The sequence below is a fragment of the Ambystoma mexicanum genome, chromosome 13, assembly GCF_040938575.1.
Source record: "Ambystoma mexicanum isolate Mex_15411 chromosome 13, UKY_AmexF1_1, whole genome shotgun sequence".
NCBI classification, from domain to species: domain Eukaryota; kingdom Metazoa; phylum Chordata; class Amphibia; order Caudata; family Ambystomatidae; genus Ambystoma; species Ambystoma mexicanum.
The window spans coordinates 69,272,890-69,299,249 of NC_090938.1; positions in this window are offsets into that span (position 1 = coordinate 69,272,890).

Sequence of the window (26,360 nt, forward strand, 5' to 3'; positions counted from 1 at the left end):
CAGGCCTTTGCCGAACTTGACAAGAGCAAATCTATGGGTATTCTGTTTTTGTTTTGTTAACTGCCTACTGTGAGTGGAATGGTGCTGGAACGGGGGTGGGGGGGAGAGGTGAAACTCATCTTGCTATACCCAAATTGAACCTCAAACTGTGTATGGTAAGCAAAGAAAACCATCTGGAGAATGTATACACTCATAGCCATAGTGGCCCCTTCTGTGATTATATCACCTGACAATTGGTCAAACCTTCTTGCCATGTTGCATTCCAGAACAGTTCTGTCATTAGAAAATATCTCCTGCTGAAATTTAACATAAGTGCAGCACTTGCCACTGGTGGGCGACGTAAAGGTATCCCACGCCTAGAGCGCGTATGTCGCCAATGTGGTACTGGAGACGCAGAACCCCTTGAGCATTTACTTATCACATGCGAGAGTCTATCTATGATCCGAGAAAAGTTACCTGAAATCATAGACTAATGATTTTAACTGCACTGACCTGTCTTCTCTTTGGCTTGATTTTATGTGCAACCATAATTTAATTATCTCTTCCTTATTTTTTAATGGTCAAGAATCTATTTAAGCCGTGGAATGTCCATGATGTTTTTTATTGACTATGCTGTTGTTGTTTTTAATGTTCGTAATGTCCTGTACTCTGTCTTATTTATAATCCCTTTTTATTACCTTTTGAATTGTATCATATTGTTATGTATATTCAAAGCCACTCGGCTATATCCATAAATGAATAAGTACAAAATGTAAGGGAAAAGGGACTTGTTTTATTTTGATTTTTTTTTTAAAGCACTTAGTAATGATTGAAATTGGACAACCAAAGCACATACAATCTAAAAAGAGTTTCACGACTTAAACAGATCATCTGCACCAGGCCTCAGAGCAAACCATGGTCAACAATCTTGCTCCAAAATTGCAGAATAGGATTTCTTCTAATTAGCCCAAGAATGACTCACAGCTAAACCCACATATCCTAGCTTCAAGTAACTTGGAGGATCTACCTTCCTTCTCAATTTCAAATCAACATGGGGAGGTGGGATTGAAGATGGCTCGGAGGGAAAATGGGCGCATCAGACAAAGGGATTGAGTACAGAGTGAGCACAGAGCGACAGAGCAGTCACAGTAACAGAGTGCAGACAAGTGCACATAGCGATAGGGAGACAGAGAGCGCAGATAGATTTAGACACAGAGGACACAGAGCGCCCCGAGAAAGTGACGGCACAGCAGGCACAGCGAGTGAGAGAGCAGAGTGGCAGAGTTTGCAATGTCAAAATGCAGCGATGAGAGAGACAGGGTGACAGCCAGACAGGGAGAAACGGCAACATAACGCATTAGGTGCGCGGTGAGACAGAGTACAAGGCAGATGAGAAACCACTGAGTTTAGAGAGCGAGGCAGGGAGGAAAGAGAGAGAGAAAGAGAGAGAGAGAGAAAGAGAGAGAGAGAGAGAGAGAGAGAGAGAGAGAGAGAGAGAAAACTAGAGCACAGAGAGAGAGAGAGAGAGAGAGAGTGGGGGAGAGAGAGTGACAGGGTTAGTTCAGCATGTCTTGTCACTGCAAGCAATTTCTTGCGGAAGAGGCAATAGTTTGGCCGGATTTAATGCACAGCATCTCTTAATTTGAATATGTGGTTCAAATAGAATCAGATTGTATCTTGTTAATCATGCTGATGTGAGATGTTGCATTTGTATTTTGTTTAATAGAACGTCTACAGAGTGAGGTACCATCACAGTTAAGGAGTGACCCTGAACCATACTCTCACTTTGCTTTACAGATGCAGCGGCAACAGCAACTGCTCTCAAACAGATCGGCAAAGCGCATGCAACAGGGTCAAGCGTGGAAGAAAAATAACCGGATGGTCTAATCTTCCCTCCATGTTCCTGCGTTAACACAGCCAATGCACATCCATTACATTCATGCACATTCAAAACGAAGGCCTTGTCATAATTTGGTGTGCCCAATACTGGTGCTGAACACCATACAGCCTTGAGCAGATCAAATGCTTTCTGGCAATCCATGTTACTAACTAACTAACTAACTAACTAACTAAATAACTAAGGAATTTCTTATATAGCGCAATCACTCACCCAAAGGTCTCAGGGCGCTTTATGTTCCACGGTAAAGGCAAAGAAATGTGCTTCTTTGCCAATGCCACCATTGGTTTTATCATTAATGAGAAGTTAGGGATCCACTGTCTGCAATACGAGGCAATGCCTATCAAGTCTCTGACCTCTTTCTGTGTATTTGGGACACACATGCTATAGATGCTTTGTATCTGTTCAGGTGTCAGTCTTCGCCCCTTCTTTGACAGTCAATAGCCTAAATACTTTGGTAAGGCAGGTGGTGATCCACCAATATATTATTATTGAGAGACATCAAGTCTACACACATCCAAATATTACCATTGGGTTCCTTAGCAATCACCACTGGAGACACCCTCTCCACTGCTTCAATCAATTATATTATCCTTCCTCTACACAAACCTCTAGTTCTTCCTTAAGTTTATTCCTTCATGTTGTAGGTACTGACCTCACTTTGTGGACAACTGGATTTGCTCCCTTTTTTAGTATTATCTTGTGGTTGAAATTTTTCAAACATAAAACTGCACTGCTAAAAACATCCTCAGATTCATCACAAATATCATTCTCCACCAGCATCACTGGTTCTAGGGAATTTGGATCTAAAATGATTCCCAAACGCTGTTGGTGTTTCAAACTTAACAACAACACACCCCTTTCCACCACCTACAAAACCCTGTGTACTTCCCTGTCTTTGAATGTAATCTCTACTTCTCTCGGCCCTAAAATTCATATAAGCCACCATAACCTTTCAGGAATAGGTCTGGTTGTACTAGTTCTGACAGACTGTACACAAGTTTCCAGAAGGTCTCTGCGCCAATTACAGTATACTTGGACTCTGAATCCACCATCATCCTCAATTCATGTAAATGAGTTATCATCACACACCATGGAGCACCTATGTCTTCTTCTTCCACTGTAGCAAATGAAAAACTCTTTTGTATCATCTTGGAAGAAATGTAATTCATAATCTGGATACCTATATCGCTATCTATATGGAATTTGTATAGTGCATCTATCACCACTGGCATCATGGCGCTAACAAGGAGATGGAGGACAAAGAAAAGAAAAACAAGTCAACCATCACCATCAACCCTATTGCAACACATTTTTGCCAGATGACCAAGTTTTTACATCTGCACCATGTCACACTCTTCAAAGCGCAACACTCAATTATCGATATGTGATCATTGTTCCCACATGCAAAGCATTCAGTCCTAATCCACTGAGACTTGCTCACAGGTTATCTACCAGTCTTCCATTGCATTTTAACACTCCTTTAAATATTCTCTGATTCCCCAGGTTCTTTGAAATCTCTTGGGTTCTTACTGCCAAAGCTGTTGATTTCACCTTTGGACTTACTTGCTAGTGTCTTAGAATATGGCGCTGGCTTTTCTGCCAATTTCATCACTGTCACAGCTTGTTCCAAAGTAAGCTGCTTTATCATCATCAATATGTCCTGAAGCCTTTTGTCAGTAGTGCCCTCAGCATCTAATTGCCTATGAAGGCAGGCACCTTATCATGCTCGTGTCCATGATAAACAACATAACGGACACATCCCACCAGGGAATCAAAGAAGGAGAGTAATTGCAAGGGAAACAAGATTTATATAAGTAAATGAATGCAAGCAAAGAACTCTGCTGCCCGAGAGCGTTCTGCCAAAAGATACACAGGCAGCACATTAAGAAGGGACTAAGCATCATACATGACATCATACATATGGTTCAGTCTAACAAACGTGGTTGGCTAGGCACATAATACTAATCCCAGCACCATAGGGGATGCCTGGGTTCCATTGGCTGCAATTGCCCCATCAATCACGATACACGTGGTCAGCTGGGCTCATCGTCACAGGGTGAAGGTTGATTGAGGTTCGCACAGATGATATACTTTGTATCTGACTAAACTAAACAGCAAAGATTGGCAGGCAAAGAATAATGACTTGCATGAACCATTACATCAAGGAAAAGGGAATTGTTCGTACAACGAAAGCAAATTTATACACATTGTAACCCTTGTTTTTATGGGGGTATTGGGCAATGGTCTTTCTCTCAGGTTTCTTATCAGATAATTTGATCTGCAACCCGTTATCACTGGGGCTTCACATTTTCAAACACACTGGAGAACAGTGTTAGTTTTAGAAGAGAATGTATGACTACTCGGAATTTGGTTTATGGTGGGCAAGTCAGGGTGGTCCAAGAATGGGCCTGGTGAGCAGATGCATTTAAAGGCAATAAGGGGCATGGGGCGAGTGGACTATGGCCTAACAGAGAGGCGGGAGATAGGGCATGAGTCGGTCACCAGAAATGGATGGAGCACTGGGGCTGGAACAGGCCTTGGTTTCACATTCTACGATGAGCACATTTTGTCAGTGTTGGATACTTGCTAATTACAACAATGAAAGGCTGAATTTCCATGAGAACAGGACACGCGCAGAGCTTGCAAGGGGGTGGAGGTGGCGCGGACTGGCTGTGCACCCTCGCTGGCAGTGGGAAAGCTGACATATCGGCAGAGAGGCACAAGGCCCAGAAAAGATGGCGTTCGGAAGGACACAAAATGGAGTCCAATATTACCAACATGAGTTGCACTTCTACATTTGTATATCTAAGATAGGTGATGCGATGTACGGAGGGGGTGAAGATGTCTCACCCTTGTCTCACACTTCATTTACCTGTTGCAGAAATGGTGCAGGGGGCCAGGAAGTGTCACCCCTCCCCCTACACATATGATACTATCCGTCAGTTTTCCAGATGTGCAGATCTTCACAAATCCACGCAATGATGCCACATGAGCGCTTATTCTTTCGTTGAGTACTTGTGAGCGTGAGAAAAACAAATGGTGCTTCAACAATACATTTATGCAAGCGCCAAACTGCTCTTTCAGTGTTTGCGCTACGTTGCTTGATATATATCATAAGCATATCCTGTCCCCTCTCCTATCTGCACCAGTGGCAATGTTTTGAAGAGTATCCTTCCCTCCATGCCCATAATATTTAACAATATTACCTCCTTCTTCTCTGGACAAAGTGCCTTTCCACCTATGGCATCAATCTTTTCTTAGAGTGATTCACCACTGAAAGATGGCGGTTCAGGATTACACAGACTGCAGAGAAGGGGCCATTTTGGGGAGAAGGTTCCAAGATCTAACTGATGTGTTCCTTTCAACCGACCTTGTTTCTGTTCACACACCTACTTGGAGTTTCTCTGTGTTGATTATTCCAAGCCAGTAGAATACGTTTACCTTTCCTAGCTGCAACTTGCAGTCAGCATCTGCAAAGAGGCTACGTGACACAGAGCTCTGTAGGTTTATCAATTAGGGCAGCTGTGAGATACTTTAGCAAAAGATACCTGTGAGGTGGGAGATGAAATTCCTATAAAAAGAATGATTTGTACCAATGCTGGATCCATTAATGAGGGAAAGGTGAGTGGCTGTTAGCTTCCTCTTAGGTTTCCCAGTAACTGTCAGATGGTCCTTGTGTCCCTTCTTGCCGCTCCGCTCATTAAATCAAAGCATTTCTAAACCTGAGGGGGGACTTCTGCACACAGCAAAACCCCTGAGAAAACCACCCGGAGATCTCATCAACTCATACCACTCACCCAGGATTACGATATTATAATTACTGCTTTGCTAATTAGATATGCGGGACAGAGTCCTTGATGAACAGTGCCTGCTGCCCTGCCGTCCCTGATAGTTTTACCTATATAATTCCCTATAGGTGAATAAGCCTGGCAGGAAATGTATAAATGCCAGGGGCTCCCGCTCTCCTTTCTTGGTTCTGGACTGAAGGCAGTCTCTGTATTGTAAGTATTTGCCATGCTATGGGGTTCCTTCTACACATGCATTTCAAGATTTCCAGTCCACCAACATATCTTTATATAACTTTTGATTTGGTATCAAAATAGTTTCAATGAATTAATGCTTGAAGCTCTTAGTGGATAAGCCGAGGACATATGAGGATTATTGAATGCTAGTTCTTCATTGGCTGATATTGACGCCACATCATCCACAAAACCTCCTGGATCACCCTCAAAATAGCCTGATAGGACATCCCCATTATATCAGGCAGGAACCTCACCTTATGCGTCAATGTCGCAGAGAACTGGAAGCACACCCGCATCCGCCTCGCCCCAGCAACCCGATGGTGGGCATTCTCGGTCTATATCGGAAGATATAGACCCTCATGCCTCGCAAGATCCGATTGGACTCATCCTCATACAGTTAGCGATAGGATAATGAGCCATACATTAGCAATGCTGGTAGGAACCTTTGCTAAATGATCAGTGTACTCACTCTATGCTACAAAGTGAATAGCCCACAGTGAGTGCTGCCACATTTCTTCGTCCCAGCCCTCCAATATACAAGCATCCTTGTCAACGATCCATGCATTGTCCACCTTGCTGCATACACACTCTATTGTGTGTTTGCCTTTGTCAGAAAGAAATAATTTTAGAATTTGGGTCTGCTCTGTACAAAAAAGCCACAATTATAAAGGATAATTAGAGTCCTCGAGGAGAGGTCTAATTCGCTATTAACACGTTGGTGGGATACGTGGCACACACATAAGCCTTCAGCCAGTACATTTAAAACCTTCAAAGTTCTATTCAGTATCTTGTTTTCAGACTGTGCTTTGTGCCAGGTTTCACCCACTGCTATAGGCTCTAACAAGATATAGGTGAAAGCAGCTTCTCCCCGCCAAATGTTAAAAGTATTGGGCAGGCCACAGAGGAGTTTGGTAACCAAATATGGCTGGTGTCTGCAGTCAGTGGCTTTCCCGATGTTTTGGACTTCAACTCCCATGATAACTCATCATTCACCATGCCGGCTAGGGCTGATGGATCTGTATTCTGAAACAGCTGAAGAGTCGAAGGTGGTAGACCCTGGAGAGTAATGAGGCTGAAGGCTGAGTTCCATAACAAGATACAGCACCCTAAAATATCCTTTTTATGTTGAGTACTGGGCTATTTGGTATAGTGTATGTATTTATTTATTGATTACATATTAGGCGCTTTTGCAGGAAATTAATTGTTTCAAAGCACCCACAGGGCAGCAGGGAGGGACCATGAGAAAGCAGTATAATTAAATGAATACAGTGGGAGAAGGAACGGCCCAGAACGTGCAAGTACTGTATATATGTCTGCCCTGTCATCGCCCTCCTTACTTTGTCTGGAAAGCATGCTATCTGCCAAATGTTTATATGTGCATCTTTTTAGGTTGTCATGTTATGTTATGTTATGTCGTGTTATGTTAGTAGACCTTCTTGAGCACAGCTTTGACCCGAGGGTATCTTGGCGCTATAGATTCATTAACCTAAAAATACAACAACACAGTTTGTAATGTGTTGCAAACAAGTTCTGCTTGTTAGAGCCGGTAGCTGACAATTCCATCAGTGCAACATAATGCACATGTTGTCGTTAGTGCCTCCCTATAAAAAAAAGGCCTGTGTATTTGCACCAACAGTTCGAATGAAAGATTTCTGAAACGCTGGGCACACCTATTTAGCGCTCCCATGGCAGCTGAAATTCTGCTGTGTGCTGTGCGTCCTGCAGGCATTGTTACCGAATGTAATAGTCAGTTACAGCAGGATAATGATGTCACACTTGCCCAGTTTACATGTCTGTATACCGACATTGAATTATTTTTATTCTAGTATCATCACTGATCGTCTTTACGCCTCTTTTTACCTCTGCTGTTTACTCCTGGGATCCCCTCCTTACAGACACGAATGCCTTGCAATCCTACCGTATCCTTGACATTATTAGAAACACTAGCCGCCTCTCGGCGCTATCGACAACATGGTAGGCGTATGATAACAGTCTGCATGTGCTATAAGCAGGCTGAAAGCGGTTCGAAGCATCGGCCTCCCCAGGATGAAAGGCTGAGCCAGCCCTCCTAGCCTGGGAACATGTGAACGGCAAGGTGCATACCGACCTCGGTTACCAGGTGCATTGGATCACTCATTTTGGATTACCCCAAATCTAAGGGAGCTGTGAAAGGTTCATGGCCCCTATGGTAGGTCCATTTAAAGATCAACGCTGCTGACCAAGACTGAAATATTGAGAGTGTGCCTGATTGAAAGATTTAGGATTGCAGAAAGAGTGAGAGAAAGAGGCGATACAAGAAGCTATGACTCATTACAGGCAATGATTTGACCACTGTGCCTTTTGCTGCAGGATGCCAATGTTCACATTATTACAGAAAAATAAATACAACCATCTGCATGCTTCATCAAGTCTCTTTAATAGCATATTATCGAGTTACATAAGAGAGAGGCAGGACAAAGTGGGTAATTACGAGTTTGGAGGCAGCCATGGTGCTATTAGCACCATGGCTGCCTCCAAACCTGGGTCCGGGTCCGGTGTCACTGGATGGGGACTTATTCCAACCTTGGAGGACCCGCTAAGTCCCCATTCAGTAAACCATTCCCCATTCCTATTTGAGCCCCCATAGGGCTCAATGGGAATGGGGAAAGAGAAAATAACGGGCCCGCTAATAGCAGGCCCGCTATTTGCTCCAAGGTCCCTTAACGGCTCCCGCTAAGACGGCTGGTCAGACCAGCCGCTTCTGCTGGGACCCGATAAGGGACCTCGGAATGAATATGGCGGTAGGAGGTTAAGGGCACTGGCAATGGCACTGGCATCCTTACCGGTGCCGTTAACCCCCTACCCCCATACTCGTAATGACCCCCAAAGTCTCTTAAATCATTCATGCTATTTTGTAAACTCAATTTAACTAATTTCATCAACTCATGGCACCCCACATCTTGCAGTAACAGGCGACAAACAGATCATGGTTGCAGGTGCTCAACCCATTGAGCTATCAGCCACTATTAACTGGCTCCTGTTGTGTTTCATACCATTAGAAATGTGTGGGCATCCTGAGCCGAGCTAACTGTGCATGGAGTGGATATTCACTTTTTCCTTCCAAGAATACACTTTCCTTGGTCACCTTAAAATCTCATCGGGTACTGACCCATAACTTGGCGGCAAAACAGAAGCAGTACATGTTATGTCAAAGGTTTTTTACCGTGCACTGTTGCCACCTGCGTGGTCTCTTGGCACCCTGGCAGATCTGTAATGCAAGGATGGGGGCAGGGATTCTTAGTAGGACAGAGTGGGGAAAAGAGCAAGCGAGCTGTGATGTGCGGCAGCTTCAGTTCGGAGAAATGGGTCACTGAGCATAGGCGTGTTCTTCAGTTGGTAGCCGCCATGTGCTGTTGGGCGAGGCTATGTGTGGTTTGTTTCATTGTCGTGGTGCTGTGAAGTGCATGCGGTTTTTGATGCTGCAGAGTTACGGTTGTGTTTAGTTCAGCGTTTCAGAAGGTGTACGCAGAAGGGTACGTGTTTAGTACGGTTAGTTAGTGGCAATACATTTCCTAAACCCAACGTTCTGACTAAAGGAAACCTATATCCCTTCCCCTGCCGTTCCTTGTAGTGTCTCGCAATTACCACCCCTGAGAGATACGTTCCCTGTGCCCCAAGGTCAATCCGTAATGTGCAAGCTTTCTGCCTCCAAGCGTATTCCTTTATGTGTGAAGCATTTCACACCCTTGGAGGTTCGATTAAGTGTAAAACATCTCTCTCCCTTGTTTCCACTTTCGGCCCTCTATTCGAGTGAGTTACACTCCTGGTCTCCAACCTCCCTTCCAAGCAAGACGCCTCTCTTCTCCCTTGCCTTCCACTCTGGTGCGGCACACTCCCCACTCTTATTCTTATATATGGGTTTGTAACAATTCCTGCTAGAAGACCTACAGACAAGGGGTGTATCATCCACTTTTACTCCCTAAAAATAGGCAAATACTCCCAAGAAATGAAAATTGGGACAAAAATACTCCCAGCAAAAAGCAGGAGATCGACACATCACACCTTGTGCTCCTGCTTTCACCCACACCGCTCCATGGATATGTTTGGACCAGTCGTGCACTTAGTACCACAAAAAGAAACTCCTATGATTACTGCCTGATTGGAAGAAGTAAACATGTCTCTTTTTTAATGTGCATGAATAGGAATAAGTATTACAAAAACATTTCCATGTTCCACTTAAAGTATTGTTACGCGCTTATAAAATTCTCTGATTGGAAATTGGACTTACATTTTTACTCCCTGAATATCAATTTGCTCCCAACTTTAACATTTAGGGAGTAAAATACTCCCTCTTCAATATCTTATCTGGAGCAGTGCCTGACCCCATCAGTCTGTTTGGTTTGATGCATTTCTCATCTCATTTATTCCTTCTTGACTGGCTCTGTGTGATGTAGAGGTTATTTAGTGTCTTTTTGGGTGCAGCAAGGGGCATAAGGCTACTATACTATTAGACTGGAAGCTGAGGCTGTTGATCTGGTGATACATTCTAAGTGCAAGAGTGACTGATTTACGCAAATATTGTTTATGCTGGATTAGGCCGGTCATTGCATGTAGGTTAAATGCCGGTCCTAAAACTGTGACAAGTTATTCGAAAAGAGGGTTTTTGGGGTGTTTTAGTGGTGACATTCCCCCTTTTCAGGCTTGTTCCTCTTGACATTGGACAGAGCATAAATCGCAGATCCGCACGCAGAACTTAAGACCCCCCATAGCAGTGCATTTCACAGAGAAACGCACTCAGTGGTACAACTACAGTTTATCATTTTGGAGCAAGTGAACTGCACTAGGAAAGGTGGCGATCTGGTGAAGCTATTCCATCAACCAGAAGTTTTCTGGATTAAGGCACTTTCCTCACTACATCCCAAAGGAATGAACATGGATTTAGATTTGAACTGTTTTATTTAAAAGAATCTTTTTTTCTTACTGGGCAGGCGATTGTGTACACCAGGCCTGGTTACCCATCTACTGGTTCTGACTGGGATGCATTGTTTTCATTGTTTCTCTTTGTCCATGATCTTTCTTTTCTATTGTTACAGGTTCTGTTTATCTTTTCACTTTGTTGGTTTCTACTCATCCTTCATATTATTTGCATGATATCGTCTCGGGTGGATAGCTCAGGGGCAACGTGCTCGCCTTGGAAGCAAGACGACACGAAGCAACAGAGGTGCGATCACTGGGTCCGCGCTTATAAACCTCTGGGTATTAAGCGCACTATAAATAACCTATCATATCATATCATGATGCCATCCTCAATGCAGGGATTTGATAGTTTTACTTCTTTCTTTTTAGTAATCTTTTTTCCCAGCTTCACGCAAACTTTGCATGCCTGAATGTGTTCAATTATAGGGTTCTACAGTTGTATACACAGTTCTATGTGATATTCTCGAATAAGGCCGGACACAAAAAAATAATGATTTTTTTCAGCTGTTTTGGTGCAGCCTTTAATATTCTAAATATATCACTCCCATCCACCCTGTGAAATTGGGGGGGTTCACCTCCCAAACCCCCCTTTAAAACCGCACAACCACCCCACCATAACCATAACTGAAAAACACCCAACTCCATGCAAATACACAAAAACACACACATGCAGACACACAACCTTCTCCCCACAACATACACACATGCATGCGAACAGAAAAAAAACACCTACCTGTCAGACATCGGCCGTCTGCCCGTCCCGGATCGATTGTGAGCCCCTGGGCGCACTCATGTGCAGTAGGGGCATGACAGTTAAGATTTAGAATTCCCGCTCTGAGTAGAGCGTTCATTCAAAATCGGTCTTTTACATTTTTTCACTTAAATTAAAAATACTTTTTCACTCCCTATGGTATACACATATATCGTAAGAAGATGCTCCTTTTGCTCTAACTTACCACATCCGGTTCCTCAACCTGTGCATGCGTGGTGCGTCTAGATGCATGGCTCTACTTGTTGAGCTGGGAGCCCAGCATGACCGCTCGTGATGGCTGAGGGACATGGTTTACTCTTATTTGCATGGCTGAAATGGTAAGATCTTACACGCTCGGTGCTGCGAATTTATTTATTTATTTATCACATTTGTAGAGCACACAAAAACCCGAAGGTGTCAAGGCACTGTGAGCTTAAAAGCATGGTTACAGATACGTACAAGTCAGCTAGGTACAGGGGATCCAATTCAGCCTTTTTCTGAAAATAGTCAGAGAGTTCCCCATTCTGAGGCCGGGTGGGAGGGTGTTCCAGAGTGTGGTGGCTTGAGCGGAGAAGCTGGATCCATCTGCTTTGGTTCTTCCGAAATTAGGCATGTGCAGGGTGTTGGCATAGGCAGTTCTGGTGGGTCTGGATGAGGTTGGTTTGGTGATACGCTCTGAGAAGTACTGGGGAGCAGTTTTATAGATGCAATGGTGTGTCAAGGTGAGACTTCTGAAGGAGATATGATCCTTCACTGGCAGCCAATGGCTTCACTGGCTTGAGAAATGTGGTCTGATTCTTTTAGGCCCAGGTCAGCGCGGAAGGCGTTGTTTTGAACAGTTTGTAGTTTATGCAGGTTATCTTTTGAGGTGACAGTGAGGAGGGAGTTGCAGTAATCCAACTTGGAACAGATGGGTGCTTGGGCGATGATGATGCAGATGTCTGTGGAGAGGTACGGTTGGCAGCTGTTGACGAGTTTGGCAGTAAATCCTGTTGAGAAGGCGATGGAGTTCACATGTTTGGAGAGTGAGAGAGTAGAGTCCAGGTGGACGCCCAGGGTTTTGACTAGTGGGGAGATTGGAACAGTGTTATTGTGAAGTGGGAATATGAGGGTTCTAGGCTGGCTGAGTGGGCTGGCTTGCCAACAAGAAGGAGCTCAATGTTATCAGCATTCAGACAAAGCCCATGGGTCGTCATCCTGGATTGGATAGATTCATAGATGTAGTTAATTTTGTTGGTGTCTTGATGATGGAAGCTGGAGAGGGGGATGAGTTGCTGGGTGTTGTCAGCTTAGTTGGTATATTTGATTTGGTGTGGGTTGAGGAGGTGTAAAAGGATCTTTGTTAAGACGCTGTAGAGGGTGGGGGAGATGCTTGAGCCCTGGGGGACCCCACAGGTGATGGTGGTTGGGGTGACGAAGTGGTTGCCACGAAGACACGTGAGGTGCGGTCAGACAAAAAAATGAGCTCCCATGGCAGGCTTCGAAGGAGAATAGGGCGTCTGTGGAGATGTGGTTGCAGAGTATGGTATGGTCAACCAAGTCAAGGCCGCCGACAGGTCTAGTAGCAGGAGGAGAGACAGTTTTCCAGAGTCACAGGCATCATCTTGTTGTTTTTTCAGGTCCAGGAGGGCAGACTCTGTGTCGTGACCAGGGTGGAAGCATGATTGGCAGGGACTTTGCAGGGGGGGGTGGGGTATTTCTAGGTGGTCTAGGACCTGTATATAGGCAGCACTGTCTATTATTTTCAAGAGCAATTGGACAGAGGTGATGGGCCGGTAGTTAGCAGGGATGGTAGGGTCTATGGAGGGTTTATTCAGGAGGGGGGTGATCCAGGCTTCTTTGATGGAGGATGGGATGGAGCAGGAGTCAAATGCTGCATTGATGATAGCAGTGATGAGGGGGATCAGGGGCTCAGAGCATTCTTTGATGAAAGGTGCTGGGAAGATTTCTGCTTTGCATATGGTGGGCTTGAGGCTGTTGACGAGCTATGCAACCTATTGGGTGGTGATGTGGCTGAATTTGAAGAGGGGGTGCTGCATAGCTGTATACATGGGAGGGATGAGGAAGGGGGATTGAGGGAGGTGCGTTTGTGCTGGATTTTTGTTTGAAGGAGGGAGATTTTGTCCAAGAGGGTTTGCTGCACGCTATTGCTCCAGGCATCACCTTTGGATATAAAGGAGGGGCAGGAGACTCTAGCTCTTGGAGGATTCGGAAGAGCTCACAAGAATCCAATTTCACGTTAGCGATTCTGTTGGAATAAGCGGATGCATTGGCGAGGTGGATGGCATTCTTATAGGCTTTGACATTGGAGGCAAATCTGGTTTTGTTCTCAATGGAAGGGCATTTGAGCAGGCACATTAACTGGGGCACTTTTTGGAGCAGAGGGTGTGGAGCTCAGGGGTGTACCAGTTGTTGATAGGAGAGGAGGGCTTGGAGGACCGTTTATTTAAGGGTGCGAGGGTGTCCACAGCCGTGGTGAGGATGGTGTTGTACAGAGTGACAAGTTTGTTGATGTTGCTGCTGGCGGTGGGGTGGGGGTTGAGGAGGGGTAGGATGTGTCACTGCTGAGGTTGCAGATGCAGCAGGAGTAAGTGGGTGGGGGCTAGAGGGGATTTGTGGGGGGCAGGGTGGCTGGTGTGGATGGAGGAGAGGAAGAGGTGGTGATCTGACCAGGCACATGGGGTTTTAGAGATGATGAGGAAATGGAAGTTATGATTGAGCGACCATTCCAGGGTGTGGCTGAGGTGTGTGTGGGGTTGAGGATCGTTTGAGGGAAATTGAGGGAGTCCATAGTGGAGAAGAAGGATGTGGCCCCTTTTCCAGATGTGTCCCCGTAACCCAGGTTGAAGTCATCTAGGTCGAGGAGCTTAGTATGTGGCTTAAGGTTGTGCAGGAGGAGGAGGTAGGAGATGTCGCCCTCGAAGGTCAAAGTTGGGCCCGGTGGGCGGTAGATTGGATGTTTCCTTAATAAGGTGATTTTAGTTGTTCTAAATTCAGTCTGTTTGGTTTCTAGCTGATTATCATTACGATGCCTGTATGTGATCTTGTATTTAATACAACGGATGTCAGGTACACTACGGTACTTTTTGGCCACTTGCTGTGTTTTAAGCTAAAACAACTTGCTACTCTCACACAAGTTTTCTTTGTTTCTATATTATGTAGATCACTGATTATAGCTTTCACGCCTCGGTATGCGGACGGACATGGGCTTTAAGGCTTTAAGGGCCCGCCAGCCTGAGCTTTAGCAAGCCGGAGCAAAGCAAGGAGGGTGTGAAAACTTTTGACACCATGAGATTTACCAGGATGCAGATAGTTTTCTTTTTTAAAATTCCTTCGGGCATTCAGCTCATCGCGAGTCCATATCCTGTCGAAGAAAAAAACATTGAAAAAACTTCCACCACCTTTAAAATGGAAAAGGGAATAGGTCCCTTTTCTGATGACAGCAACTATGTCCAAAATGGCCACTGTCATCTGAAAAGCGACCTAGTCATTTTTCTTTTTCAATAGCATCGGACAGACAAGAGGAGATCTGGGATGGGAGCACAAGGCTACGGACCCGTAGGTAAGTTTGGGTGGAGGGAAGGGGAATTGGGTGATTTGGAAGAGGCGGGGAGGCAACAGGGAGAGGCTCCCTGGTGCCTCTCTACATTACAGAAAAAAATAAAAAATTGAAAAAAAGCATCACCCGGTCAAGGGCCTCAGGTGGCTAGAACAGCGGGTGGGGGTTGGGTATTCTCACCCGCTGTTCCAGCCACCTGATTGGTTAATTAACCCTCACTGGGTGCAAATGGTCAATACTTACCCTGCTTTGACAAATGGTTCCCAATGTGGTCTTCAAAAGATTTTGTATGCTCATGTGATCTTTGTATTTTCAGTGCAACCAGTGGCGGCTGGTGAGTTTGAAAGCTGGTGGGGCGTAAATTTCCCAGGGCGAATATAGTCGCGAGCGCGCGCAGCGCGCGAGCCCACCCCCCCCAAGGGGGGTGCGGGGTGGTTCTCCCCCCGTGAAAATTTTGGAAAAATGGCCTACAAAATGTGCAATTTACTGTCCAAAAAACCCACCGAAATATGAAAAAAGCATTCGGTTTTACATATTAATGGTGGTACACTATTCTTACGTGTGCAAGTGTGATGGTGTATTTTACAGCAGCTTGTACCTTCTTTACTACAGATGAACACAAACAGAGTTGGAGTGCCCTGAGCACCAAACCCTACAAAAGACTCATGCTAGCTCACCTCGTTCTGGAGAATGGTCACTGCAATGAACTCCTTCGCAGGCTATGGGAAATCCAAATCCCCGAAGGTGCACTGTGGAGGTTGAAGTCTGATGTTTTTAGTTGCACAATTGCCCTGGACTGGTTGGATTTGTTCATGTAAGGTGTTGCTGATGGTCTGTAAAGAGAAAGCGAGAGACTGATCTGAGAAAGGGCAACATAGGCTTAGAGCAGTATTAAAATGGTTTTCACACATGAAGGAGAGAGAGTTAACTGCTTGTAACATTGAAGCTGCACCAGAATAATCATTAGTACAATGTGTAAAGAAAGTACCAGCAACTACCACCATGTGCCAGTCATCAGTTGTATAACGCTGCAATATAAACATTTTTGTAATGTTTTCGTTCTGGGGCTTTAAAAGTGCGCTTTGCGGAGCTCACATTACAAAATTAATTTGCTGCAGCCCTTAAGGCACCCGATTTATAAGCACTCTACGTGTCCTTCGCTGAAGTCCTGTTAAAAACAGCATTGGCAAAGCCACTGAGATCCTGTTCAAACACAAGCATTGACAAAGCCAGCATATTGGCCTTGTGCATACGATGTAAGCTTCTGCCAGGCACTGCTATTAAATCATGATGCCCAGGAATTTGCACCATGTTTCTGCTTCTACAACAACAGGTAGTTAATTCTGCTACAGCTGTGCCTGGCAAGTGGCACTGTGCCTGGCAGTGTAGCTGTGCTACAGCTGTGCCTAGCCACAACAAGGGATGAAGGGGTGAAGGTAGACAGATCAAGCAAGCACAACACAAGGCAGTGAGCCGAGGTCAAAGGGGAAGGTGGGTAAACAGCAAGAAGAAGCACAGGCTGACAGTTAAATACACATGCACATACAATAAAACTAAGGTTTTCCCTTGTAGTCTCGTTAAGTTATACCCAGAGTTAAACTTAACAAAACCGTTTGCCCTTTTATCTACTAAGGCCACATTTCGAGCCTCACCCTAGGATCCCAATGTCACTGCTGCATACATACTACAAGGGACGGGCGTGTCCACGCACAGCACACACACACATGGGATGGGACTGAATCTGGTGCAAAGGACGGGAGGTCAGGCATTCGAAGGGAATGAAGGGATATATGTGACTTTTTTTGTAGTCCCTAAATCAAGAGTTCGTCTGATTAACTCCTTTGGGTAGTTGCTCAACATTGAGGTTTGGATCAGTGGAAGGTGAGACGGGACAGACATTGCGCACGGTGAGTAGCGGGAGGTGGCTGCATTGTTGGCATTAGCCATGATTGTGGAGAGGCACATCTCGCTGTCCAGCTGGACCCCGAGGATCGAGGATTGCGGCGGCAGGTGAAATGATGCCCAACGGGAATGATGAGATGTGAGAAGAGGTGGCATGTGACACTATGGATGTGAGCACTTTAAACAGCTTTGATTTGGACGAATTGAGCATCAGTCTGCGATGCCCTTCCCGCAGTGCCAGAGGGAGTAATTTTATCATGAGGAAAGGGGGAGCAGATGTGCACTGCTACGCTCTCCTGGATGATAATGGGATTTTGCTTGTAGAATTAAGGCTGCAGAGCCAACTCAGCTATGCAGAGGGGTATCTGACCACACCTCGAGTCATTATTGGTGATAAACCCGAATGAAACACATGCCAGCAGAGCCTCTGGCGGTGTGCCCCGTGTTATCCTGCTTGTTCTCTTGCTTACATTCTTTTGCTTCCAATCGCTCAACACCGTTTTGAAAAGGTGAACGTGTGCTAAAGTTGTGGTTTATTTCTACCAAAATCAGTCGACACCAGTTGTGCACAACATGGCACTTTCTCGAAGTTGTTATGAGGGTTGACCAATTGTCGGTATTAAGATAGCTCAGCGGGTTGAGCGCTTGCTGCTGCGATCAATGTGTGATCGGCAGGTCGCAGGTACGAATCCTGGCAAGGCCAACTCAGCCTTTCATCCTTCCGAGGTCGATAAATGAGTACCAACTTCGGCTGTGATGATATGATAAATGTATGTACATGTTCTCTGTAAAGCCCTTTGACTTAAGGCGCTATATAAATAACAAATCATCATCTAGCTTAAGATTGGATGGCATGTGCCATTGTGTGCCCATTAGGGGAGAGGTAATTGGCAATGGACGGGCATCACCACTCGCTCCCCTTAAATTTCCCTTTCATGGGAGCTGACAGTAAAAGCACAGTGGCTTGCACCGCGTCAGGCATCTGGCTGTCCATCGCCTGGTAATGTGAGGCACACTGTATACATTGGCCCTCGGAGGCAGACCCCACGTTTCCGTTAGCCGCGCGGCCCGCAACCACTCCCGGCGCATCTGCTTATTGTGCCGTTTTATATTTTCGCCATTTTTCAACAAAAAATGCCGAAAATATAAAACGGCACAAGTCACCACCAGGAAGAGCCTGGCTGGCAGGCAGAGACCCTCTCCCTGCCAGGGCTCTCCCAGTGGTGACTTGTGCCGTTTCCCGGCCGTTTTATATTTTCGGCATTTTTTGTGGAAAAATGCCGAAAATATAAAACGGCACAATTAGCAGATGCGCTGTGAGTGGTCGCGGCTGCCCGCGGCTGGGCAGCAGCAGCACACGCCTGCCTGCCCTGGGTTATCCCAGTCCGTGCATGGCCCACTGGGCCTTGCGCTTGCGTACCGGTCCGGCGTGGCCCAAGGCAAGGCCCTTGGGCCATGCACGGACCGGGATAAACAACAAGGCTAGGCCCAGGCGGCCCCCGCCGACTGCCATCAACTTGGGGCGAGCCTTGGTGGTAGCGGGTGGCCCGCTACCACCAAGGCTCGCCCCAAGTTGACGGCAGTCAGCTCGGCAGCCAGCAACACTGAACGACGTGTAGGCCTTGGCCTACACGTCGTTCAGTGTTGACTCGGCCCTGGCCCTGGGCCCAGGGCGGTGGTGGTGGTGGATCACATAGTTTGGGCTCGGGGAGGGGAGTGTAAGTAACACTCCCAGTCCCCGGGCCCAGAGAAGAAACGGGGGTACTTACCGCGGCGCCTGGTCACTGGGGCTGGGCAGCAGCACAACTTGAATGTTGATGTTGACTCGTCGTACCGGGGATGGAAAGAGAAAGTCAACAGGGTGTGAAGGCGGCGCAGGCGCACGCACACACCCTGCGCCGCCAATAGTCTGACTCATAGATACAGTAATATCATTGGCTGTTTGCCAGCCAATGATATTACTGTATCCATGGCAGGGGAGGGATTCGAGGGAATGAATAAGTGCGCTGTTTGCGCAAATTTCAGACTGGCGGGGCCACCCCTGAAGCGCCCCGCCAGGCTTCTAATGAAAGGGGCTACGTAGAGTGCGTGGAGCTACGAGCTCCACGCACTCTACTATAGAAAAAATATATACTAAATTGGGACGCGCCCCGGCGCTGGGCCGACCTAACACACTATTGTTTCCTTGCCACAGCGCCCCCGCGCTGTTGGCAAAGGAAATGCAGCAGTACTAAAGCTAAAAGAGATTCAATCAGAGAAGTTCTCTGACTGAATCTCTTTTAGCTTCTCTCTTTTTTTGGGGGGGCGGCGCCCGGCCGCCCTATCATAGCAGCCGCCACTGAGTGCAACTCAGGTTGGGACTCTGCTGACTGCTTCCTAGTAATTGCAAATGGCATGTTCAAGTGAATGATTGGGCCTTTACGGTCAATATTATTATTTTAGGAACCATGAGGGCATATCCCTGAGATGGGACTTCGCCTTGAAATGCATAGGATTGTTTGACTGCGGCCCTCATTTGTGTTGCTTTGTATATTTTTGTTGTCAACACTTTTTGACCCACTGATGTGTATTGAATGTGTGATTGTAGTTGTTATTTAAGTGACATGTGTCATTTACAGCGGGCTCAGACCTACAAGTTGGACTTTATGTATGTATAATACGCAGATCAGGATTTAAATCAACACTGCATCTGTTAAATTCGGATGTTTTACAGAATATGTATGTATTACATTGAAGTTGGTTTTATTTACTAATTTATTTATTTTTACATTTGTACAGCGCTTAAACAGCCCTTGGGCATCGAGGCGTTGTTACTTGTGAGGAACTTAGTTACAGGGAAATGGCAGTACAAGTTAGTGATTTTTTGAACCCCTGGTTACCCTCTGAGGGTGCAGCTACGTTCTAGACAGTTCTCTTTTTAGACATGTTACATGTAATCTCTTTGGGCCCCTGGGAGTAGACCCTTCCACCAGCCTGCACCCATATTGCATTGCATTACCTTGCTATACTTAGGACTCACTGCTTTGAGTACCTGTTATTGTGAGTGAAGTTCCCATCTCTTATTTATTTATTTTGTAATTGGTGACTGCACCACCAACCAGCCACAACTAAACATATGACTGTAAATGAACATGGCGTTTGTCTGAAGTGTCGGATCAGTAGAGTAAGTTGCTGACTCACCTAAGTGCTGTGGATACTGGCGGGAGACTCACTGGGGGGGTGTGACAGCAGGGAATATGCCATGGTTTTCTACAGTGTCCTGGTTTAGCTGACAGTTCTTTTGCAAGCTTGATTGTGCACTATTCGACTGAGGTTCAGTATTGCTCTTGCTCCAGAAGGGTGGCTAGTTTCCCTTTCTAGGCACTTCTCATTTTAGCTGCAGCCCTGGCTCACAGCATCAGCCATCGCCTGCCTCTTTGTCATCACTGCCACCTGCTGAGAGAATGTGTGCAGTGCAGATACTGTGTGTGGCAAGGACCCTTACCTCAGGATGTGTGTGCTATAATTGTATGTAGATAATGTGACGCACTTGGAAGTAAGTGGTCATTGGTCTTGTCCCTTTTGTAGATTCAGGCGCACTTTAAATTAGCATTTTCATTTTCGCCTCATGATCCCGAGCTATTTCGACCACTTCTGCCTCGCTTTGTTGTCACGTGACTGCCTGCACATTTGGCCCTGCACCTGGCTGATCAGCGAGGCATTCGTTGTGGTCCACTGCGAAGGAAGTTCTCAAGTGATTTCCGTGTTTCGTATTACAACATGAAAATTGAGAAGGTTTTAGCTGGTCCATAAATAATGAAAATATTGAAAAGGTGAATTCCATTATCTATCTTGGAGTGAGAATAAAAGGAATATACATGAGTTGGGTCAATATCAACTGATCAAAGATAAGTTATCAAAGCTTTATAACCGGGGAGAGCGTTTCACAATTGCTACAGAGTCCAATCATAACGTTCTACAAACAAAAAGTGGTGGCTGTGCTGACATACGGAGACGAGGCCCTCCTCAATTTGTCTTGGAGGAGGTGGGAAATCTGTGAGGGTTTTTTCTGGAGAGGGGTTCTAAAACTTCCAAATTGCCTTCCGGGATATATGATTAGACGTGAACTCAGACTCCAATCTTTGACGTCAATAACAATGTTGAAAACCATCTCCTACTGGAAATGTATACCAGCATCTCTGCAAGTCCCATTTAAGGTTCTAAATAATCAAAGGGAGAATCAAGAGAAATACTATTTACATTGGAAACATCGCTGTAAGGAATTCCTTGAGGCAAGCAACATCGAAATAGAGACTCTAATTGCAAATCGTGGGAAAGTTAAGAAATCACTCCAGAAAAAAGACTGGATAAATACTTTAGAGACGAGATATAACAATGAAAGTTGAAATGATTTAATATGGGAATTGAAGTACTTAAATCAGCCCCCAGAATATCTGCAACGGTTCCCGTCAGCCTACTACCGAGATTTGCTTCTGAGGTGCAGAATGAACACCTTACCGACAAGGGAAGGGATGTACAGGAGAAAACAGATTGAACTCAAACAGGAGACTATGGAAACACTGAAACATTTAATACTGGCATATCTTGCCTTGACAAACCTACGAGCCCAACTTCTAGGAGATCATTCCTATCTGTATGACTCCAATTCTGAAGAAATGTGGTGGGAAGGGATAGTATCGGAAGAAAACATTGGATTAACAATTGCGGTACTCAAATTAATAGAAAAATTAAAGAAGGTGCCCAAGATCCACTCTCAACTCATCGGGAATCAGGGCACTAGATACTGTGGAATGGTGGCCCTTTCAGCTTACCTCCCTTTCTCTCTCTTCCTCCCTTTCTCTCTCTCTTTTTTCTCTCTGTGTCTATCTCTCTCTTATTCTTTCTCTAGTCCTTTCTTTTCATCACAATTCTCCTATAAACGATGTCCACCTCTCTCCCCTACCTCTCTCTGTCTCTCACACACCCTATCTCTTTTTCTCTCTCTCTCTGTCTTTGTATGTCTCTCTTTGTGTCTTCTCCTTCTCTCTCATGTATTACCACTGTTGTGTGTCCCTCTCAGCCATTCCATCTGTTTTATCTCTTTTGGCCTATTTGTGATTCTCTCTGTATCTCTGGCTGCCCCTCCCTCTCTCTCTCTCTTAATCTCTCTCTCTCTCTCTTTCTTTTTCTCTATTATTCTCTCTCTAGCCCTCTCTTTTCATCACCCGTCTCATCCATTCGCTGTCCACCTCTTCTACTCTCGTTCTCTTGCTCGCTCTCTTGCTTGCGCACTCTCTATCTCTTTCCCTCTCTCTCTCTCTCTCTCTTTTTCACTCTGTTTTATCTCTATTATTTTCTCTCTAGCCTTCTCTTTTCATCACCTGTCTCATCTAATCGCAGTCTACCTCGTTCTCTCTCTCGTTCTCCCTCTCTAACACACACTCTATCTCTTTATCTCTCTGTTGTTATCTCTATTATTCTCTCTCTCTGTAGCCCTCTCGTTTCATCAACTGTCTCGTCTATTCGCTGTCAACCTCTTCCCACTCTCGTTCTCTCGCTCTCTCTCTCTCGCTCACACACTCTCTATCTCTTTCTCTCTCTCTTTTTCTCTCTGTTTTTATCTCCATTATTCTCTCTCTAGCCCTCTCTTTTCATCACCTGTCTCGTCTAATCGCTGTCTACCTCGTTCCCTCTCTCATTCCCTCTCGTTCTCGCTCCCTCACACACACACTCTCTATCTCTCTCTCTCTTTCTCTCTCTCTCTCTCTCTCTCTCTCTCTCTCTCTCTGGCTTTGTGTGTCTCTCTTTGTGTCTTCTCCTTCCCTCTCATGTGTCACCCCGTTTGTGTGTCGCTCGGTCATGCCCTCGCCGTTATCGCTTTCGTCCTCTTTGTTACTCTCTTTGTATCACTGTCTGCCTCTCTCTCTCTCTCGCTCTACCCCTCTCACACACAATCCCTCTCCTTGTTTCCTTCTCTATCTTTCTGGGCCACTGGCCACCCGTACTCTGCCCATCCTTTTAAAAAAATCCCTATATATATTCCACTACCCCACTTGCTTGTTCTCTCTCTCTCTCTCTCTCTCTCTCTCTCTCTCTCTCTCTCTCTTTCTCTCTCTCCTCCTCTCAGACGCACTCCCTCTTCCTCTCCCTCTTTCCTTCTCCATCTTTCTGGCCACCCCGCCTCTGCCCATCCTTTTTAAACCATCACTTTATATATCCCACCATCCCACTTGCTCGTTCTCTCCATCTCTTTCGCTCACTCTTACCCCCCTCTATTATTCCCATGTCAATGGCCCACTCTTTCCTTGCTCTCTCCAGGCCCTTGCAAACTTCAGTCTCAGGAACAGGACTTAAAAAAGATCATTTTGAAGGAGGCATCTGTTTGGATGAGACCTACATAAAGCGGATTACTCGAGAGATCTCATCCGTTGTGATAGGTGAGAAGGCAGAGAGAGTGGGAGGGGTTGGAAGATAGGCCAAGGGAGGCAGGGGTCAGGGGGAGGAATGGAGGAGGGGGAAGAATGGAGAGAGAGGCCAGAATGTCCTTAGTTTTAGAGGTGAAATGGGTGGCCATTGCAGTACAGAGGGCCTGAGAAGGAAGAGGTGAGATGGAGAACGCAGATGGATGGACCAAGAACAACTGTACATCTCGTAAGCTTTAGAAACAGCAGTTTGTTTGGGCTAGAGGTGTATAGTCCACAAGGAACAGTGCATCATTTGTGGGGTGTTTGCCAGTGCTGATCGCCAGTACTTATTTCTGAACTTCAGCACTGATTGTCTCAGGCTCAGTTAAATTATGCTGTGTTATTTTGGCAGTCTTATGCACACAACAACAGCAGCAAGTGTGTGAGCCATGCCGACACCCCAGTAATAGCTACCCAGTTTCATGAATAGCAATGAGCTGGGCGGTGGCAGCACTGGGTGTTAGTACTGGTCATGCCAGAGCACATACATACTGCCCCTCTACTGTAATAACTGGTAGCATTTCCACAGCTGGATGGATGGCTCAGATGTATAGTGCAGGCAGCAGGTAAGCAGAGCCAATACCAAGAACAGCTCACTAGTCCAGTGGGCAAGTGGACACTCACATGCAGGTCAGTGTCAGGGCTGTGTGCAGCTCTCCACTTCCCCTTTTTCTTCTAATACACCACCAGCATAGGGTACACCTTTCCCTCTCCCCTCATCCCCGTGTGGTCGCATGCTGCCTCGTCTCACCACCAAGAAGAACAAATTGCAGAAAAGTGGACATAAACAATGTAAGCCCACTTGGGCTTGAGAATCGCAACAAGCATTTCATCCGGCGCCTGCAGTTGAATGGGATCTCATTCAGCATTCTTACATGTTGGGTGCTTACAAATCCCACTTCTGGGCTTTCTCAGTGTTTGGCAGCTTTCTCGCATTGTATGGAACTTAAATTGGCCATTTGAGAGTTATTACGAAGGCTGCATGTCTTATCAAACATGGCTGCCCCCACCAACACAGGAACTGGAGTACCTGCATGCTTTGCATGCTGGATGTTATGATTGGGCTTTCATGTGTTCCTAAGACAATCCAGGGGAGCCGGAAGGTTGAGCCGCCCCCCCCCCCCGTCAAGGGCCCTCACTAAGGCCCCCTGTCTGGCCCTGTCTGGAGATGGAGGTAGCCCTCTCCATGCCGCTTAGTTCCAGGATTCTGCCTCTTTGCAACTCTCAAAATGATCAAACTGGAAGTGACCTTTGCATGCCCCAAATAACCTGCTTTCCATTACTCCAGTAAGCAACACTGTTCACTTGCTCTCGACTACACCCCTCCCTGGGTCACTCTGAGTGTTTAACTGTTGCTGCATCCTTTCCCTACTTGCCTATCTGCAAATTCGAATCTCTGCCCCAATTGAAATATGCATCTTGCTATGCCTTTTACTGAATGCTTTCTGCTGTTTTCTTAATGACCTGTTAAAAGAAAAAGCACTTCCAAGGTGTGCTTCACACCTGTGCACCCACCATTTTGTACTGCATTTGTGTGTTTTCTGGTAATTTCTAATTTAGTTGTGTTTACATCTGTGCACCCACCATTTTGTACTGCATTTGTGTGTTTTCTGGTAATTTCTAATTTAGGTGTGTTTACATCTGTGCACCCTCTATTTTGTGCTGCTATTGTGTGCTTTCCGGTAATTTCGAATTTAGGAGTGTTTACATCTGTGCATCCTTCTTGCCTCCCTCGTATGCTAGGCTGCCTGGTGAGTTTGCCTGTGTATTGTACAGCCTCTCAAATTGTCCCTCTTTTCCTCCACCTCTGTGGCACTCTCCATCTCCCCCTTCTATTCTAACTGTTACTCTATCACCTATCCCTATTCTCTCACAAAGTCTGGAAGAAAAAATCTTACAAAATATGTCTTGGTCTCTAATCCTGGCTACCTATTGCTGAGACCTACGTTAGTGCTACTTCCAGACAGACTATCACTAATATCCTCTTCTGTATCCCCTCTCCAAACGTATGGACCCCCATTTGATCTCTCCCCTCTCCCCTTTTTCTTCTTCACCCATTAATGGTGTCACTAGATGGGAAGTACTCGTGGCATACTTCTCATCCTCTAAGTGCATCATTAATGTCTATCACAATGGCACTATACTAGAAAAAGTGCACCTGGAATAAAGTTAAACTTAGACCTGTCATTTATGGTCAAAAACAGTCAAGACGTGCATACATTTCTATTTATGAAAAGGCATTACCACACTGAAAAATGCATCTATAAAGAACATTTAATGAAAAGAACATGGTGTCATTTCATTTTTCAAAGACCTTCCAATTCTAAAATGTAATAACAAATAACTGAGATGTGAAGAAAAGGTCAATATGAAAACAAATCACAGTGGCGCTGTCATGGCCCAGGGTCCTCAATCAAATCTTCCCTTCGACTGGTGCCTGCCTTCATCAACTTCCTACCTTCTCCTGCTACTCCTCCTTCCTCTCTCTCTCTCTCTCTCTCTCTCTCTCTCTCTCTCTCTCTCTCTCTCTGCTCCTCCTTCGCCACCTTCGACTGGTGTTCCACCTCCCTGTACCCCTCCTCTGAAAACCTTCAAAGGTGGTGAACGGCTACACTTAGTCACCCTGAAAGTTCGATCTGCTGTCAAACATTCTTCTGACATCTGCCTCCTTCTTGAAGACTTTGATCTTGACATCCTCGCTCTCACAAAGACACAGTAGAATGCCAGCTCAGTCACTGCTTTTGACTTCCTTGTCCCCGATGGCTACACGATCCTCTCCAAGCCTCTGCCCAACCCACCTGATGGTGGAGTAGCCCTGATCTGATGCCCCCCTGTCTCTGTCTTCATT